The following is a 19,300-nucleotide window of genomic DNA, read 5'->3' on the forward strand; positions in this document are numbered from 1 at the left end:
TATCAAAAAATTCAAAAATTGCCAAAAAATATCAAAAAAACTCAAAAATTACCCAAAATTATCAAAAGAAATTCAAAAATCATCTAAAAATAGCAAAAAAATTCACAACTAGCCCAAAGCATTCAAAAAGGGGTCAATAATTTCTAAACATGGCCATGAAAGCTCAAAACATTAACAACACCCCAAAATTCTTGTCAATTCCTGCCTCACCTTAGCTCAATTAGGCTATACAATAGGAAATTAGATATTTGAACCCAACACACCTCGCTGATACTATGAAGCAGCATAGTATTGTCCAACATTTTGTGGGACTTTGGAAAATCTAGCACAATGCAGATAGTGCAAGGGTGCCCTCATTTCCTTCCTCTTGTCAAGAGTAACAATTCCACATGGATTATTAGTCTTATTTAAGTTGTAGTGGCCATGATTAGTCTAGCCCCCTTCAACAACTATATCAATGCTATCTTGAAAGTCCAAATATCTCTTGGACTCTTTCATCCTCACTCAACTAGAGGCATAGAATAAGTAAACGTAAGCATGCAAGCTTGACTCCCCCCTTTAGCACCTTTTTAGGCCCCTCAAATGCCTTTTTCAAGGCCCAAGTGTCCTTTTTGGACCCCTCTACCACCTTTTAAGGCCCAAAGCACCTTTTTAGGCCCCTCTAGCACCTTTTTCAAGGCTCACATGTCCTTTTCAGACCCCTCTAGCACCTTTTTAGGCCCCTCTAGCACCTTTTTCAAGGCCTACATGTCCCTTTTGGACCCCTCTAGTGCCTTTTTATGCCCAAAGCACCTTTTTAGGCCCCTCTAGTGCCTTTTTCAAGGCCCACATGTCCTTTTCAGACCCCTCTAGCACCTTTTTAGGCCCCTCTAGTGCCTTTTTCAAGGCCCACACATCCTTTTTAGACCCCTCCAATGCCTTTTTAGGCCCAAAGTGCCTTTTTAGGCCCCTCTAGCACCTTTTTCAAGGCCCATGCTTCCTTTTCGTACCCCTCCCATGCCTTTATAGGCCCAAAACACCTTTTTATAGGCCTCGTTTCACCATTTTTCAAGACCCTTGATGTCTTTTGGGTGCCAAACACCTTTCCATAAGCCTCAAGAATGTCCATCTCATCACACACCTAGAGAAACATCACCACATTGGTCTTATTATTGTCTGTAATGGTTCTTAAAATACACAGACATTCTCACCTACCAATTATGGTTATCCTCAATCTATGGATTGTATTGTTCCCACTTTTACAAGAGTCAAACTGTTCCAACATTTATCACAAAAACACAAAAACATTCAAATATTTACCAAACATCCCAAAAACATTTAAATATTTGATGAAACCACAAAAAACGTCCAAATATATTTTGAAAATACCAAAAATACACATGACAATGCATTACAATCAACATCAGTTGTCCCTTTGATTGCCACAACAATAAGCACAAACTTTTTATTCTCCTACGACAACATTAACAACATTACATTTCAACAGTGTCTAGCAGATTATTTATTTTAACCTCCCAGGGGAGGTGGCACAATAGGGTGTCCCATCAATGGTGTCTCTTTTGGCCTAGCTCTAGATGAATAAGCCCTTGGTGTCAACACCCTACATGTCCATACTACATCCATAGGAATTGGAAACGTTCTGCTATATAATTGCATGTTCAACAAATGTGTAAATTCCCTATCAATAAATTGCATCTCTTGCCAGTCCTCATTTGGGAATGCCTGATAATAACATCCTATCCAATAAGTGGCTTCTTGGTGTACCTTTGCCATTCGGTGCATTTCCATGAGCACATTCTCCACCAACTTGCTTACCCCCTATGTAGTGATCGCTCATTGGGCCACAACCTACTCCTATTGCATTTAATCAGTCATCATTCACCAATGCTCCACGTCCACTTTTGCCTCACCCAAACACTACTATAGTTGCCTCACCTTCCCCTCACTTAATGCTAATCACTGCTACAACTTCAATGCCAAGGAATTCACCTTCGTGATTACTTCCCTAAACAAATCAGAGTACAACTGTAATAACACTAGCTCATTCTGCATGCTCTCCAAACTTGCCTACACCATCTTCGTTGATTCTTGCAAATGTTAAGCCCTTGAATGTTTGGTTTGCATTCCTATATCACTTCCCTTCACTTGTGCATGTTCCACACATAACTCTATCTCTAGTGATTGCACCCACACCCGCTGTACATCTACTATTGCATATAGTTATTTGGCCTCCATTTGTGCCCCATCTTCCTGAGTCTTCTCCATCAATCCCAACAAAAATGTGACCTCTTGTTTTGTGTTCTCTACTCAAACTCCCTCTATAGCTAATAGTCTGTATAATCCCTCCATATCCTATGATGATTGATCTCTGCCTCCCACCTCTAGCTGTGGCTCTCCCACATTTACACTGCTCATTCCCCCTTCTATTTAACCTTGTCTCAATGTCCCAAGGCTAATCCAATGACACGTCCCACTCATTACTTCACCACCACTAACACCTCCCACATCCTTTGAAGTTTCTCCCATAGAATTTTTAGGAGATTTTATTTCCCCCACTTCCTCCTCTACTCTCAACATACTCTTCATCTTCTTAGATGGAGCTCCTCCACCTATAGCATTGGCTCATCATCTACTATCGCCTACAATGCTTGTTGCATTGTAGTCCCAAATAACATCATTAAAGCTAAAAAGGGAATTTCTTCCACCTCCATCCCCACCTCTTCGGGTTGTGCTGGCCCTTGTCCTAGTTGGCTTGTCTCACCTGAACCCAAAGCTAACACTTGGAGTTTTGATTGATCCACCCACTCCTTGGAAATCTACCTAACGCATTTCACTCTTTTTCCTTGCCTCATCCACCTTCCTTGGCTAGCATCACCCTCTTGTTATGACTGTTCTGGTGAGCTCAACATACTTTCACTTGTACAATTCACACAACTTCTCATTGTCTCTAATAATCGCATTCTACTCCTCACTTCACCTTGATTCATTACCATACTATTCACCTCCTTATAGCCATCATTCACCCGAGCCTTGTTCTGTACTAGTCTTCCATGTATCCATTCTCTACATCCTGTTACACTGTTACCTAGTACACTTGACCCATGGCTTCAACATTTAGCCACCCAAATATTTGCTGATGCACATTGACCACCGAATTCTATTGCTAAATCACTGCTAACATATCCCACACCTTCCCATCTACTTGGTACAACAAGTCACTCCCTAGCAGACCTAAAAAAACTCAACATTATTAAACACAATTGGAAGCATGCTTGGTTCACACATAATTGTTTTCTATGCTATCATGCACTTTTAGTACCTTGATGATGTGTTTGACTAGAGGTACTAGGATAAAGTCATGATATTCTTATTGTTTTTCACTATTTAACTCCTATAATCCTTTGGTTTCACACATTTTTGGTGTCCACTTGTAAGAGCCTCCTCTCAGATGGAATGCCATGTGTACCTCAACCAATTTTGTGTGCTACCTTAGGTGAGGTCTTTTATTTGACATGTGACTGGTTGGCATGCCTATTTTAATTATCCTATGGCTATAGCTTCTATTTCTTAGTGGTTGTCATTTTTTCTTGTACATTTTTCCTCTTTATTGGTACTTCTCGGTGTGACATAGTATTCATATCACTATAGTTGAGCTAGTGGTGGTTGTACTTGGTCACTTTTTATCACATGCTCTATGATGACAATTAGTTTGCATTTCTTTAAAAAAGTGACAGTTAGTTACATTCATCTAATTTGCATTTTTCATCTTGGGTTCCTTGCAAAACAAATGGTTGGCACATAAATTAGGATACAATTCAACAATATTAATCAACAACTTCATAGCTAGTTATCAACAAAATAGACAACAACATAAACATCAACCTCAAAGTGAGCTTCTAAGCACTCAACTATCATGGAATTTGTTTCTTCATCCCATCCACACTAGCATTACACTTCATGAATTCACCATTTCATTCCCCTCATTGTGTTATGTGGCCTTTGACTCTCTAACACTTTTCATCATTATCAAATTGCACCAACTCATCTGCTACCTTGTTGGCTTTTGAATCTCAAACAATCTTGTTTAACCATCTTCCATTTCATCTGATTCATTGCATCGTGTTTTCTCATCTTCCATCTCCTTTATTTTTCCATTTCATCTATTCATTTCATTGCTTTTGAAAATCAAAAGTTGCCACTCCAACTTAGAGCCTTTGAATCTCAAACAATATCATTTCCTTCCATTACATTTTCTTATCATTTCATTTCATATCCTATCATTTCATTTCATTACATTTCATATCATATCATTTCATTTCACTAAATTTCATATCATATCATTTCATTTCATTACATCTCATATCCTATCATGTCATTTTATTACATTTCATATCTTATCATTTCATTTCACAACATTTCATATCATATCATTTCATTTCTTTACATTTCATATCCTATCATCTTATTGTTGATCAAATAAATAAGATTGACAAATGAGTGTCAACACACTTAACCTTTTTATCTATACATGCCGAGTATACAGTGGAAACTAAGCTAGAATTTCTTTATGTGCCAAGTCACAGATAGTGTTGAGCAAACTATAGTTGCTATCGAGCACAACACATTATAGTACATGTTGAGCAAAGAAAAAATTCAATAGGTGCCAAGTGACACAGTAATCCTATATGAGCCGAGTAATTTAGAAACTACAATAGATGTCGAGCAATCTAGAATAGATGGTGTCAAGCATCATTATTACTTCATGTGTCGAGCAATGTAGGATCAGCATAAAATTTTGTGCAATCGCAAGCCAAGATGAAAAATGGTTATGCATGACTCATTGATAGGACAAAAAGGATAAGATCAAATCCTCACAATCACCTATGCAATCCTCATGCAACCAATCAGAAAATTGGAGACTGCATGCAACCAATAGGTGAATTTCAAGGGTTTGAGCAGGAACATTTTATCCAAGGATGCATAATGAACCACTAATCCTTATAAGGGAGTCTTGATGCCATTGAATAGAGAAGTAAGAAGTGCAAAAGGAAGAAGGAAAAGTAGAGCCTGTTATTGTAGAACATTGGTGTCAAAGGTTAAGAGGAAAGGACAACATTTACACATCTAGTTGATCAGAATAGAACAAGGAAAACAATCAACAGATTAGATCTAGTAGAGATCAGTGATAGAAGAGAAGATCAAGAGCCTAGGATCAACATTAGAGATTACATTAGTTCAGGTGTATTATTCTAATACTCTCTCACAATTGTATTAGGAATTTGGAAATACTATTGAGTTAGGTAGGTTTAACAGCCTTATGTAAATCCTTTAATAGGGTGGCATTCTAAGTTAAATGTTCTTAAGTCCTATAACAAGGCACACTCCTAACAGGGTATAGAAATCCTTTAATAGGGTCACATTTAATAGTGTGTTGTAGCCTTTAACAGGGAAAACCATCAGAAGTGGTTGAAATCAATTGCTGTAGTAATTTTGTGGGTATCATCCCCACCCTAGTTTTACCTTCTTATTCTTGGAGGGTTTTCGGGTCACCAAAATCTCAAGTGTTATGTGGTGATGCATGCTTGTTTAATGTTTATATGCATGCATGATAATTTAAGTTATATGTTATTAAAGGTTTAAAAGATAAATAAAAGGCTAGTACTTCTGATTCACCCCCACCCCCCCCCCCCCCCCTCTTAGAAGCATTCTTTACATTAAGACATTCCAACAATTGATATTAGAGATGAGTTCTCTCAAGAAAAAGCCTAACAGCTTGGAGGAAAAGATCTGAAGATGGAAGTCTTCAAACTTGGGAAGATCATTGAGAACCAAGTGATAGATGTGCATCTCACTCTACACAAGGTAGAGGAAGCTAGAGAGGAATTAAGAAAATCCTTAAAAAGAAGGAAGGAAATAGTTATAGCTGAAAATAATATTCACTACAAGGAGATTGACACCACACAAGTATTTTCAAAAGGAGATTCCAAAGAATTTGATGCAGCAATAGCAGAACTGATGGAGAAAAATAGAGTTCAAAAAGAAGAGATAAGAACTCTTAAGATGGAGCATGAATCATAGGCCATGATGCTATGTGAAATCACTAAAAAAAGAAAAAAGTAGTTGAGGATAGAATCATGATGGAAGATGACAAAAGAAATATTGCAAACAGACTTGAAGAAAAATGTACTGAATTAAAAAGGATCTCAAACATGCAAATGGATACACTTGCCCAAATGATGAACCTTCATGATGAAATCAATATGAAAGATATTGAGATCTCTACTTTGAAGATGCAGAATGAACAACTGCAAAAATAATTGAACAGATAAAAAGAAACATCAAAGAATACCATCAAGTCAAGTGAAGCTATCAAGTACTTTGAATAGTTGCTAAAAGCCCCAAGGTCAGCTCATGATACATCAGGACTTGGATACTCCAGCACTGAAGTTGGGGAATCATCAAAGAGTGATGAGAAAAGAAGTCACAAAGGTAAGGATTCTAAACCAACTTGTCATTACTGTAATAAAAAGGGGCATACTGCTAATTTTTGCAGGAGTAGAAGGATTGATCAGCTGAACACATGCAAAAGCAAGGCTTACTATCACAAGTGCAACATGCAAGGACATATGACACAAGACTGCAAGTCTAAAGTCACAAGGACACAAAGATTTGATGGACATTGCCACAATTGCAAGAAGTATGGACATAGAGCCTTTGAGTGTAGATCAAATCCTATGTGGACACCAAATCAACATGTTAGAAGGGACAACAATGTACACCACTACAATTGGGATTACAATACAAGGAAAAGCTATCACTTTTGTCAAGAGTATGGACATATACCCGAGAACTACATAAGGACACATTTCAAGGGGAACTATAAAAGATGGTCGAACCAAACTACTTGCTTCAATTGCTTGAAAACTAGACATGTCAGCAGGAATTGTCCAACAAAAGCCAAGGCACCCAAGACTGAAGCAAATAAGGGCAAAGAAAAATTTGATGAGGAACAGACTAGAATAGACATGAAGAAGACATGGCAGAAAAAGGATGGATCACGTACATCCAATGGAAGGATCACTTCACCCACGAGGTCAAGTGATCATTTCTCATCCAACTAATCACAAGATGAGCCTATGGGGCTGATACATATAAGGAAGTATCATACATCAGCCCTAAACCATGATGAAGCATTGAAAAGTATAAATTTGCATGAGATAAGATGCTAAGACAAAACTTGAATGATGATGCCAAGCTATCTTTGGATGATGAGTGAAACTGCTTTGGATGCCGAGTCAAGAAGTTTAGTGGAAGCCGAGTAAAACTGCAGTGGTGGCCAAGTTATTAACAAAGTTAGTATATGCCAAGTGTAAATAGCTGCTGAGTGGATGCTGAGTTGAAAAACCTTTGGAAGCCAAGTGATAGGTGAAGGTATGAAAATGCATAAATGCAAGGTTTTTGACCTGCTTAAAAGTAAAAATCGATTCATTTTGAGTCATTCAAATGAAGAGCAATTACTAGGAGCACGACTGAGTGACTTTTGAGTATTCAAACAACAATTTGTAGTGATTCAACATCTACCCAAGTGATTTAAGCGTTTAACCAGGTATTTCCTTTAGATGCCAAGTTTTATAGTTTGTGAAGTTTTCTTTAAACGCAAAACCCTAGTTTGGTAAATAATGGCATCTAGTTCAATGACAACCCAAGGGAAAGAGAGCCATGAGATTCAACTTTTTCAGTAACGAGGTTAAACAACCTAAGTTTAGGCCCATCCCAAAAGTTGCATATGAAAATGAACCCGTTGGTGCCCTATCCACCATCCCTAAAAAATATCTTATGGTTCAGGATGTGCGAAAGTGTTATAACTGCAAAATAGGAGCCATAGGAGACTTGGAAATATTTAATGCCTTTGAAAAATTCTATGATAATGGAATATTGAAGGATGAATTTTCCATCATAGAGAAGAAGGGTTTAACCAAAGCCCTAGTTTTTCCAATTGTATTCAAAATTGAGTGGGTATGCATAATACTTAGCAGAATTCATGATGGATCATTCTAGTTAGAGCAAGGACTAGTTAAAATAACCAAGAAAATGGTTCATAGGGTTATAGGATTTCCAACCCTAGATTGGCCCAAGACACTATGAAGTGACAAAAAGGAAACAATTGAGAAAAACACAGGAGCAAAGTGGAACAATAGAGGCATGACCATAAACACCATAACTGATCCCCTTGTAGACTTTTCTATAAGGATCATATCACATAAGTTATATCAATCCAGCATGTTGAATAGTGTACCCTGCATAGTAGTGGATGTGGCATATAAGCTTGTAAAGAAAGACTACACCTATGACCTTGCAGAGCTCATGTTACAACAGATTAATGAAATTTTTTGAGCTATTAGAAAGTCCAAGGGAGCACAATGTAAATTTGGGTTAGTACTAGTTTGTATGTTCTTCTATGTGATGAAGGAATTCCCTTCATTTGACAAAGTCAACTGGAGTCAGAACAAAACAATTTTTGATCAAATAAATGATTTTATTATACAAATGGGAGATAGCTTTGATGATCAAATGTCTATCTATTTTGATGATTTCAAGAATGCAATGAAGAAAAGAATGAGGATACCAATTTCACTGGTGGAAAAGCATGTAAATTATATATGCTTTCTTGTTGATATTGACTATACTTATATCCAAGCAGTCCTTCCAAGAGCAAGATGGCTTAGACCATTGGGATATGAGCTTGATGTTGATCAAGCTTCTATAGCCATCACAACATTACTTGTAGAGGATATGGTCAAATCTACCAAGGCATTTGGAATGTATGACACTATCAAATCAAGAGTTGTTAAAGAACTCAAGATAGCCACTACAGTAAAGAAGAAGGAAAAGCTAGCAAAGAAGATAAAGAAGAAATTTGGTGTTGAAGAAACAAGTGCAGCAGGAGAAGCAAAGGATATTAGTAAATAGGAGCCAGAACAAGGGTCACTTGAATTGTCACAAGGCCAAGGTGAAGACAAAGATGAGAGTGCCACGGAAGGAGTCAAGGAAGCACCCATCAAAGGCAAAGCTATCAAAAGAAAGGCAATGACACCTCTTGCTTCCCAACCTACACCAAAGAAAGTTGCCATGCCAACACCTAAGAAGCCAACAACCAGAGCTACAACAAGGGCCTCCACACAAAAAGACAAAGAGGAATGCCTGTAGCCTACAACTTCCAAATTCAACTAGACCAATCCTTGAGCAACTATTTGATATAGTTGACCAAGTGACTAATGAGGACCATGATACAAATGTAAAACTCATGGAATGGTCAGAGAAGACATTTCTAGGAAAAGTCAACCAAAAGATAGCCAATAACATTATTTTGGGATAGGTTGATCTAGCCAAGAAATTGGATAAGGTAAAGATTGTACTAGGGAACATATTTTCCCTTTATAGCAAATTGTGTGATTTTTCTAGGTTCACATAAGAAATAAATCAAAAAAATTTGAACCTTGAGAGCAACCTTAAGCTCTCCAGTATGCAACTACCATCAAATCCTACATAGAGTGAGAAGCATTATTCTCAAATGCTTCACATTCAAAGGGAATTAACTGCATTATCAACAAAGAGGCTACTATTAAATAAAATCTGATGCAAATGCAAGCCTCTATCACTCCTCACTTGGAAGTATTACACAAGGAGAAAATGTATGTAGAAATAATCCTAAAGAAGGATCCAAATATTTCTACACATGAAGGACATGTTGATCTAGCAGCAGAGCTTGCAATCCAACACAAATCATTGGATATTGCATTGAATAACTGGGATGCAACTCTCAAAATTCTCCTTGAGGTAAATAAAACATTTTTTCCAAGCATGGCATTCCCATTTTGGACCCTTTGACATCAGTGTTAAAAAGTGGGAGATCATAAATAATGAGGGAGATAATATTCTAAGGGGGAGATATATTAAAGGAGGAGAAATGCATATAGCAAGAAAGATAAGGAGATAACAGTATAAAAAGGCAAGAATAGTTCAAAAATAGAGAACATCAGGCACAATGGCACAAGATATCAGAATTCATGACATGATAAGGCATAATCAACTCAGGGGGAGTCATAAGGTATAATTTTGATTACAATATCTTTTTGAAATTTTGTAAGTGAAGAATGTACATATAATGGTTGGATCATGAATAATCTGTTAAGTGTTTTTGACACTCATGTCAAAGGGGGAGATTGTTGATCAAATAAATAAGATTGACAAATGAGTGTCAACACACTTAACCCTTTTCTCTATACATGCCGAGTATATAATGGAAACCGAGCTAGAATTTTTTTATGTGCCAAGTCACAGATAGTGTCGAGCAAACTACAGCTGTTGTCGAGCACAACACATTACAATATATGCCAAGCGAAGAAAAAATTCAATAGGTGCCGAGTGACACAGTAATCCTATATGAGCCAAGCAATTCAAAAACTACAATAGATGCCAAGCAATCGAGAATAGATGGTGTTGAGCATCAGTATTACTTCATGTATCAAGCAATGCAAGATCAACATAAAAGTTTGTACAATCGCAAGCCAAGACGAAAAATGGTTATGCATGACTCATTGACAGTATAAAAAGGATAAGATCAAATCCTCACAATCACCTATGCAATCCTCATGCAACCAATAAGAAAATTGGAGACTGCATGCAGTCAATAAGTGAATTTCAAGGGTTTGAGTGAGAACATTTTATCCAAGGATGGATAAAGAACCACTAATCCTTATAAGGGAGTCTTGACACCATTGAATAGAGAAGTAAGAAGTGTGAAAAGAAGAAGGAAAAGTAGAGCCTTTTATTGTAGAACATTGGTGTCAAAGATTAAGAGGAAAGGACAACATTTACACATCTAGTTGATTAGAATAGAACAAGGAACACAATCAACAGATCAGATCTAGTAGAGATTAGGGATAGAAGAGTAGATCAAGAGCCTGAGATTAGAATTAGAGATTGCATTAGTTCAGGTGTATTATTCTAATACTCTCTCACAATTGTATTAGGAATTTGGAAATCCTATTGAGTTAGGTAGGTTCAATTGTCTTACGTAAATCCTTCAATAGGGTGGCATTCTAAGTTGAATTTTCTTAAGTCCTCTAACAAGGCACACTCCTAATAGGGTGTATAAATCCTTTAACAAGGTCACATTTAACACTATGTTGTAGCCTTTAATAGGGCAGGCCTTTAACAGGGAAAACCATTAGAAGTGGTTGAAATCAATTACTGCAATAATTTTATGGGTATCATCCCAACCCGAGTTTTGCTTTCTTATTCTTGGAGGGTTTCTCGGTCACCAAAATCTCAAGTGTTATGTGGTGATGCATGTTTGTTTAATGTTTATATGTATGCATGATAATTTTAGTTATATGTTATTAAGGGTTTAAAAGATAAATAAAAGGCTAGTACTTCTGATTCACCCCCCCCCTCTTAGAAGCATTCTTCCCATTAAGAAATTCCAACACTTAATTCAGTACATTTCATATCATATCATTTCATTTCATATTGTATTGTTTCATTTCATATCATATCATTTCATTTCATATCGTATCATTTCATTTCATTACATTTCATATCCTATCATTTTATTTCATTACATTTCATATCATATCGTATCATTTCATTACATTTCATCTCGTATCATTTCATTTCATTACATTTCATATCCTATCATTTCATTTCATTACATTTCATATCATATAATTTCATTTCATTACATTTCATATCATATCATTTCACTTCATTACATTTCATATCATATTATTTCCTTTCATTACATTTTCACTTATCATTTCATTTCATTACATTTCATATCATTTCCTTGCATTACATTTTCACTTATCATTTCATTTCATTTTGTTACATATTCCATTCCATTTCATTTTTGTTACTCATCTCATTTCATTTCATCACATATTTCATTTCATTTCACTTCTTTACTCTTCTCATTTCACTTCATAACATTTTCTAGTTCATTTTCATTTCATTTTCACTTCATAACATTTTCCAGTTCATTTTCATTTCATTATATATTCCATTTCATTTCATTTTGTTACTTATCTCATTTCATTTCATTACATATTCATTTTCATTTCATTTTGTTACATATTCCATTTCATTTCATTACTCATTTCATTTCATTTTCATTACTCATTTCATTGCATTTTCATTACATTCCCTATTTCATTTTATTTTATTTCATCTCATTAAATCACGCTATATTTCATCACATATCGTTTCTTTTCCACATATTTTTATCACATTTCATTCCATTATCAGGACATTCACCTCATTACAATTCATTTTCCATTTCATTCCATTACATTACATTAGAAATAATTTTCATTACATCATGTTACATGTCATTATATTCAATTTTCTTATATCCTATTATGACCAATTCATTACATCAAATTTTCTTTTACCATACTTTTGTTTCATATCATTACATTCATTATACCACATCACATTTTCATTACATTATTCATGCCATACCATTTATTCTAAATCATGATACATCTACATTAATCACTCACATATATATACACATCCACGTCCACTGCTACCATATCCATCAACTCATACAATCACATGCACATGTTAGTCCATGATATAACAAGTACACACATCTAAAACATCAACCAGCTCGAATATCTCATAAAGCAAAAGATCAAATCATCCACATCAAAAGGTCATCATCATCAACATAAAAGGATCCTCATCATAACTGACATACATGATGAGTAAATAAACTAAACACAAAAGCTCCACAAATCAACCCTATGTCGCACCATCTACATCATCTATCTATGTGTGACCCGAATGTTCCTACTCACTAGGGGCACTCATCTCATCTTGAACAATTAAACGCTGAACAACAACATTAGTTTTTCATCACAAGTGACCATCATACATCAATCAAATCTCAACATCTAGCTATTGAATTAATGGTTCTGTCTTGAACCAATTTTTTGTCCTACTCTATATCCTAAGAAGGACATGTCAATTTTCCCTACTTTGTATCCTGAGGGGGGAACTTTTTCTATCTATCAACATTACCTAATTGATTCTACACACCACTTTGTGACTACACATTCCCTATCAACTGTTCTTAGTAAAAATTTTTAGAAATAAAATTGGAACATCCCTATTTTGCACTTCCATATTTTCTTCCAATTTTATTTCTGAGGGGGAAGTATATCTGTATTAAATCTAGGCATCCAAGCTGGGGCATCAAATTTTTTTGAAACATCAAAAATGTCTTACCCCAACCAAAAAATTTCAAACATCAAGCTCACCAAAACCAGAGCATCCAAACAAAACTATTGCAATAGCAAATCAACATCACAATCAACATCATGAAATCAATGATAATCAAAACATCAAATCAATGATCAAACATCAAGCCATCAATAGATAGAGACCAAGACAACAATGAAATATCATCGAATAGACATCTGATCATCAAAATTTGACCTAAAATTAGAAAATCAAGATAGTCTTTGAACTAACATACTTCACATAGTAGCTCAAAGAGGGGCATTTGTAGACACCCAAAATTAGCAAAGATCTAAATCATGCAATTTTGATCAATCAAATCCAAATTAAAGAGAAAATCAGAAGAAACACAATAGACTTTCAAATCAAAATTCACATTAGGTCATTAATCACCTATCAAATCGACAAGACCTAAATCAACTTTAAAAGAGGAAGAAAACATTTCAAATTCATAAAACAAAATTCAAAAAGGGAGGAAGGAAAAGACAAAGTGTTGAAAATAAATCATTTACTAAATCAATAAAATCATTTATCCTCACAAGATTGAAAATCTCCCTTTTACCATTTAAAAGAATTTGAAAAATCCTCATATTATCCTCAAAACCAAGTTTGTTGGACTCTTCCTCCTAGCCTCTTATGAGATATTTTTAGTTTCACTTTCACCCCCAATCAAAAGTGAAAATCCTAATTCTTACCCCAACCCCTTCCAAAACCCTATAAATAGGAGGGAAATCTAAGAGGCAAGGGACCCAAGTTTTTATGCATCTAAACTATAGGCATATTTAGACTCGTCATTTTATCATTTTGATTGTAGCAAGTTCATAACATTTTAGCATCATTTATTGCATATTAGTTCATGGCATGATCATTTCAAGAGCATTTCTAGGAGTTGTATTTCACATATAATCTACATTTTAGTCATAGATCTTGCATGTTTTCATTGTAGATCTACATTTTGAGCATAATCCCATTCTAGAACTATCACTAAGATGCTTCTTTGAGAGCTATTTTAGCAGTTGTAGTTAGGGAAACATGAGATGCTTGTAGAGATTACATTCTGATGATGATATCTTGGGTCTAGTATAGTTTTTTGTCAGTCCATTTACATTTTACACTAAAGTTTTATGAATACGCATTCTCACCATGTACACATAGTAGTGTAATCACCAAGTGATATGGAAGATCAATCAAAGAGGTCAAGTAGATGAAACAATTCCATCTTAGGATTTGGAGTTGGGAAAACTAACATGTCCTAGCTCAAGATATGGAGTTGGAAAAATAATAGGTTCATGATAGAACCATTGGCTAGATAGCTAGATGTGGTTGACTTAGATTGATGTAGGATAATCACTTGCAATGAAAAAGTGATATATTTTTTGGAATTTTGTGTAAATAAGCCCATGGAGGACAACTTAGGTGCTTTAGTGAACATAATGCACATAGTAGAGATTAAATCTAAGTTGTTAGATTTGGATGAATCCAGTTTAGACAAGGGTTTCATCAATGAAACTAGAGAGAAGACAATGCTTTATCAAATGTGAAGAGATGGGATGGATGCAATGGTTTAGAGATTGGTGTGGTAGAAATAGGAAAGAATTCAAGTGAATTAGGTGGCACCAATCATATGAGGTATGTGATCAAAAGATGAAGGCATGGGTGCCTTTAATGAGAAAGAATTTATATATTAAACTTATATTGTTTTGGTTCCCATAGTGATAGGATTGAATGATGACAATGGATATAGATTATTCTGATTGAGCATGGATACACCATTAGGTTTGATGATGAATTGGGGATAAGGGACTTTAATTGGACACATTGGTAGACTGATGATGTTTCTTTTGAGCAAGATAGTTTCTTTGATATCAAGTGTCCTTTGGGTCATGAATAGAGGGTTAACCTCAAACTTTATACCAAACCTTTGAAAATAACTTTTGGATGAGGCAAAAAAAGAACAAAAGGAATAAGATGCAAACCTAGGCAACATTAAATGAAATGCAAAACTAAATGATAGGCAACAAATTTTCACTTTTTGTGAAGAGATGTCTTTTAATTATCATCATTGAGCATTTAAAACATGATATAGTACAATTACCACTAGTTCAACCATGACAATATGAATACTTTATCATTCCAAGAAAACAAAAAGAAAACTATGTATAGGAAAGAAAACAATTTACATTATGTATAGTTTTGACAATAAATTACAAAATTTCCATAGTATTTAACAAACACTACAAACAAAAAACAAAGAAAAGACCCATGATTTCATCCTAGCATCTCTAGTCTTAGACATCATCAAGGCACTAGAAATCATGGCATAAGAGAAAATGAGCATTTTTACATCCTTTGTAGTTGTGACTGTGTGTGAAGCAAGTGTAATATACAATAATTTGTACAATAAATGGGAATGTGGTCCCAACTTGGAAGAATAAAAGCTATGATAAAAATAGTGTAAGTATTAATGCTTGTGGACACACATTGGATTTGACTTACTGTATGAAAACTCACAAAAGGTGTTACATTTAGAGTGTTTGTTAAAGTGTATTTGGTGTTAGCATTTGTGGATGATAGGTAGGAGTGCAACTGGGAAGTGTCTTTTGAAAGAATCAATATTGTCATACAACTATCAAAAGGCATTATGTTTGATGTGTTGGCAAGATAAAGTTATCAATTATGGGATTTGATGTATCGTACCTAACATATATTTGATTGGTATTATGGCACATCGTAGGTGAATATCCAACTTGTGCATAAATAAGTGAGCAAGTCTTAATGAGTTGATTCATAGTGTGTCGAAAGCATCAAAAGACTCCAAAAATCCATAAGAAGATAGTTGTATTTGTTTGTGGGAAAAAATAGCCATGGTAGGATCACAAGAAAAATTGCAACAAGAGCATTAGATGGGAGAATAAAAGCTTGGAGGATGGGTAGATGATGATAGTGATAGTGTGGTAGATAGAACATAGTGGAGAAGACATAGAAGAGAAAAGTATAGCTAATTAGAAGCAAGTGGAGCATCCTCTCATTGAAATTGCGTTAGTGTGAATGGGAAGCTATAGAGGAAAGTTAATCTGAACTATCCAAAAAAAGAAAATGAGGAGGATCCTACCTTTCTTAGATGTTAGTTGAAAGTACGATGCATATCATAGGAAAAAATGAGAAAGTGGAGGAGAATGAATCTCCAGGTGATGGAACATAACTAAAAGATAGCAAGATTGTCATGTCCCCTTTTCAAATAATTAAAAATAATAATCTTTTTCTCAGGCAGGCAGACCCAAAAAGGTGAAGTTTCAGAAAAAGGGGATGATCTTTGGAAGCTAATGGACTAATAAATGAAAATTATTATTAAAATATGTTTTATTAACCCCTCTTGGATGTGAGTTAGGGTTATGTCATCTTTTAAGGAGTTTGGAGGCATTTTGGGCTCATTCCAGAACTTGATTTTTGCTCATTCTTTGTTATTCTTCAGAGGCTGCCAAACCTGTGGAGAAGGAGACCCAAGAATGGGAGTTTGTAGGTTTCCAGGGAGACCCAAGAACAAGAGTTTTTAGGTTTCTAGGAAGGCTAAGGATGGGAGTTTGAAGCCATTCCATGTGCATGCTCATAGAGAGTTTGCCTTTGTGCTGAACAGTGCAGATTTGTGGGTTATCGGGTGTGTTATTTTTGTATGAGTTTGGTGTTTTCAGTTGAGTATTTCATATCAGTTTGGGTTGCTGCTGTATTTCAGAATTTAAGGTGTTAAAATAGAGCTGAATATATGTATTGGGATGTGATTAAACTTCTGAGATAGATTATTAGTGTTTTTGTGGTGTTTCCGAGCATTTTTGTGTTAATTTCGGGAGCCCGATGAGCATAGTTTTTGTCCTACATTTGTGAACTGTTGTGTAAAGGCTATATGGATCTGAAAATGTCATTTTGTAGGCTGTTATGCTGCTAAAATTTCGGTACAAATGTCCATTTTCAGATTTATTAATAATTTGTGAAGTTGTGAAGCTTTTGGCACTATTTTTAGCATACCCGATTTGGGTTTCTTGAGAAATTTGGTGGATCTTTGTGATATTAGTTATTTGATCTTGAAAATATGATTAGAGGTGTGAAATATCATACAAAATTAGAAAAGGGAAATTTTAGTGGTATCAGAGCCATGATCTTGCCAGCCTGAGGGTTTGTAGAAGTTTGCATGTCAGTTTTAACAACTACCCAGATCTTGCATGTCAGTTTTGACAACTACCCAGATCTTGCATGCCAGTTTTGACAACTACCCAGATCTTGCATGTCAGTTTTGACAGCTACCCAAATCTTGCATGTTAGTTTTGACACTACCCAGATCTTGCATGTCAGTTTTGACAACTACCCAGATCTTGCATGTCAATTTTGACAACTACCCAGATCTTGCATGTCAGTTTTGATAACTACCTAAATCTTGCATGTCATAATTTATGATTGCATGTTGCTTCTAATCAGGTGCATGTAAAAATTTATGGTTGCATGCTACTTCTAATCATTTGCATGTTAGTTCTTGGTGAATTTGGTGGTTGCATGTTGCTTCTAATCAGCTGCATGTCAAAATTTATGGTTGCATGCAACTAAGTGAAAGAGAAAAAAGATATTTGCAACAAAAAAAGAATAAAGAAATTTTGATCAAACCTTCAGTTGAAAGTAAAAGTACAAAATCCAAGGAAGGAAAAAGTATGGCTGATCCAGATGAGATGGCAAAGAAATTCTTCCAAGACATCCAAAATACTCAGAAGCAAATAGTGGATAGTTTGGTAGAAACTAGAATGGCTTTGCGAATATTGACAGAAAAACTAAAAGGATTTGCATCTATTAATGAGAAAGGGGGCACTTCAAAGGAGCCAAGAAATCTGAAATTCACACCATCTAAATCAACCAAAACTATTTTCTTTCCTGCAGATGAGCCACCAGTACCAAATCCAGCCATTAATCCTGTGGAAGAGGTTACAGGTAACTTGATTACATTAAGAGCTACTTACAATGGCTTAGATGATGACTTTAATAGTTCGGTTTCTTTTAGAGAATATGTGGATATGATGAACACTTTGATGCCCAAGAAAGAGTATAGAAGGGAGCATGACATAAGTGGAAGAGAGCTCAAAAATAAAATAAGCAAGTTTATAGCACCTACTTTTGATGGAACAAATAAAATTTCAGCTAGAGCATGGCTACAAAAATTACAGACCTTCTTCACACTTAACCCCATTAAGGAGAGTGATTCTATTTAAATTGCAAGTCTACACTTGGAAGATGCAGCCTATGATTGGTGGTATCATGGAATGACTACTCAAGGTCATGATCAGGTAACTATATTTGATGATTTTAGTCAAAGAGTGATAGATAGATTTGACCTCAAGGATGATGATTATGAGGATGTTGTTGTGCATGATGGTGAGATACTTGGTAGAGATGAGCAGACATTGAGCATTCATAACTTTTCTGAGAGAGAGTACCAGGCATAGTTAGATGTTTCATCACATGAGGTTGAGGCTAGTAGTACTTCACATGATTTACCCTGCTAGCTGAAGGGGAGTGAAGATAGTATTGTGACTACATCATCTCATCATGACAGGTATGTGGAATTAGTTGGTATTGGTCATATTACTCAAGTGAAGATTTTGTTGAGTTACCAGCTAATTATAGTTTACAGATATGGACTCCAGATTGTTATATTGGCATTTGGGATTTAGTTGATTGGAAATCTTTAACACTTTTTGGTAGGAGTGATTGTTTGGGTGCTATCATGGATTTGATTAGCAGAGTGCATGGTGTTGTCTTTTCTTGTGCCAGGAGCTTATCTGATGTTGGTATTAGTTTTTATACATCGGTGTTGGGCTTTGTTCATATATCCAGTCGACCATACTTGCTGGAATGTGTTGATGATATTTCATATTTGGCAGTGTGTATAGATGAGTCCCAGGATCATATTGGCATTGATGACATCCAGGAGGATGCAGTGGGCAGTTTTGAAGACTTA

Source organism: Cupressus sempervirens, chromosome 9, assembly GCF_028749045.1.
Source record: "Cupressus sempervirens isolate cs-2001-9-10 chromosome 9, ASM2874904v1, whole genome shotgun sequence".
NCBI classification, from domain to species: domain Eukaryota; kingdom Viridiplantae; phylum Streptophyta; class Pinopsida; order Cupressales; family Cupressaceae; genus Cupressus; species Cupressus sempervirens.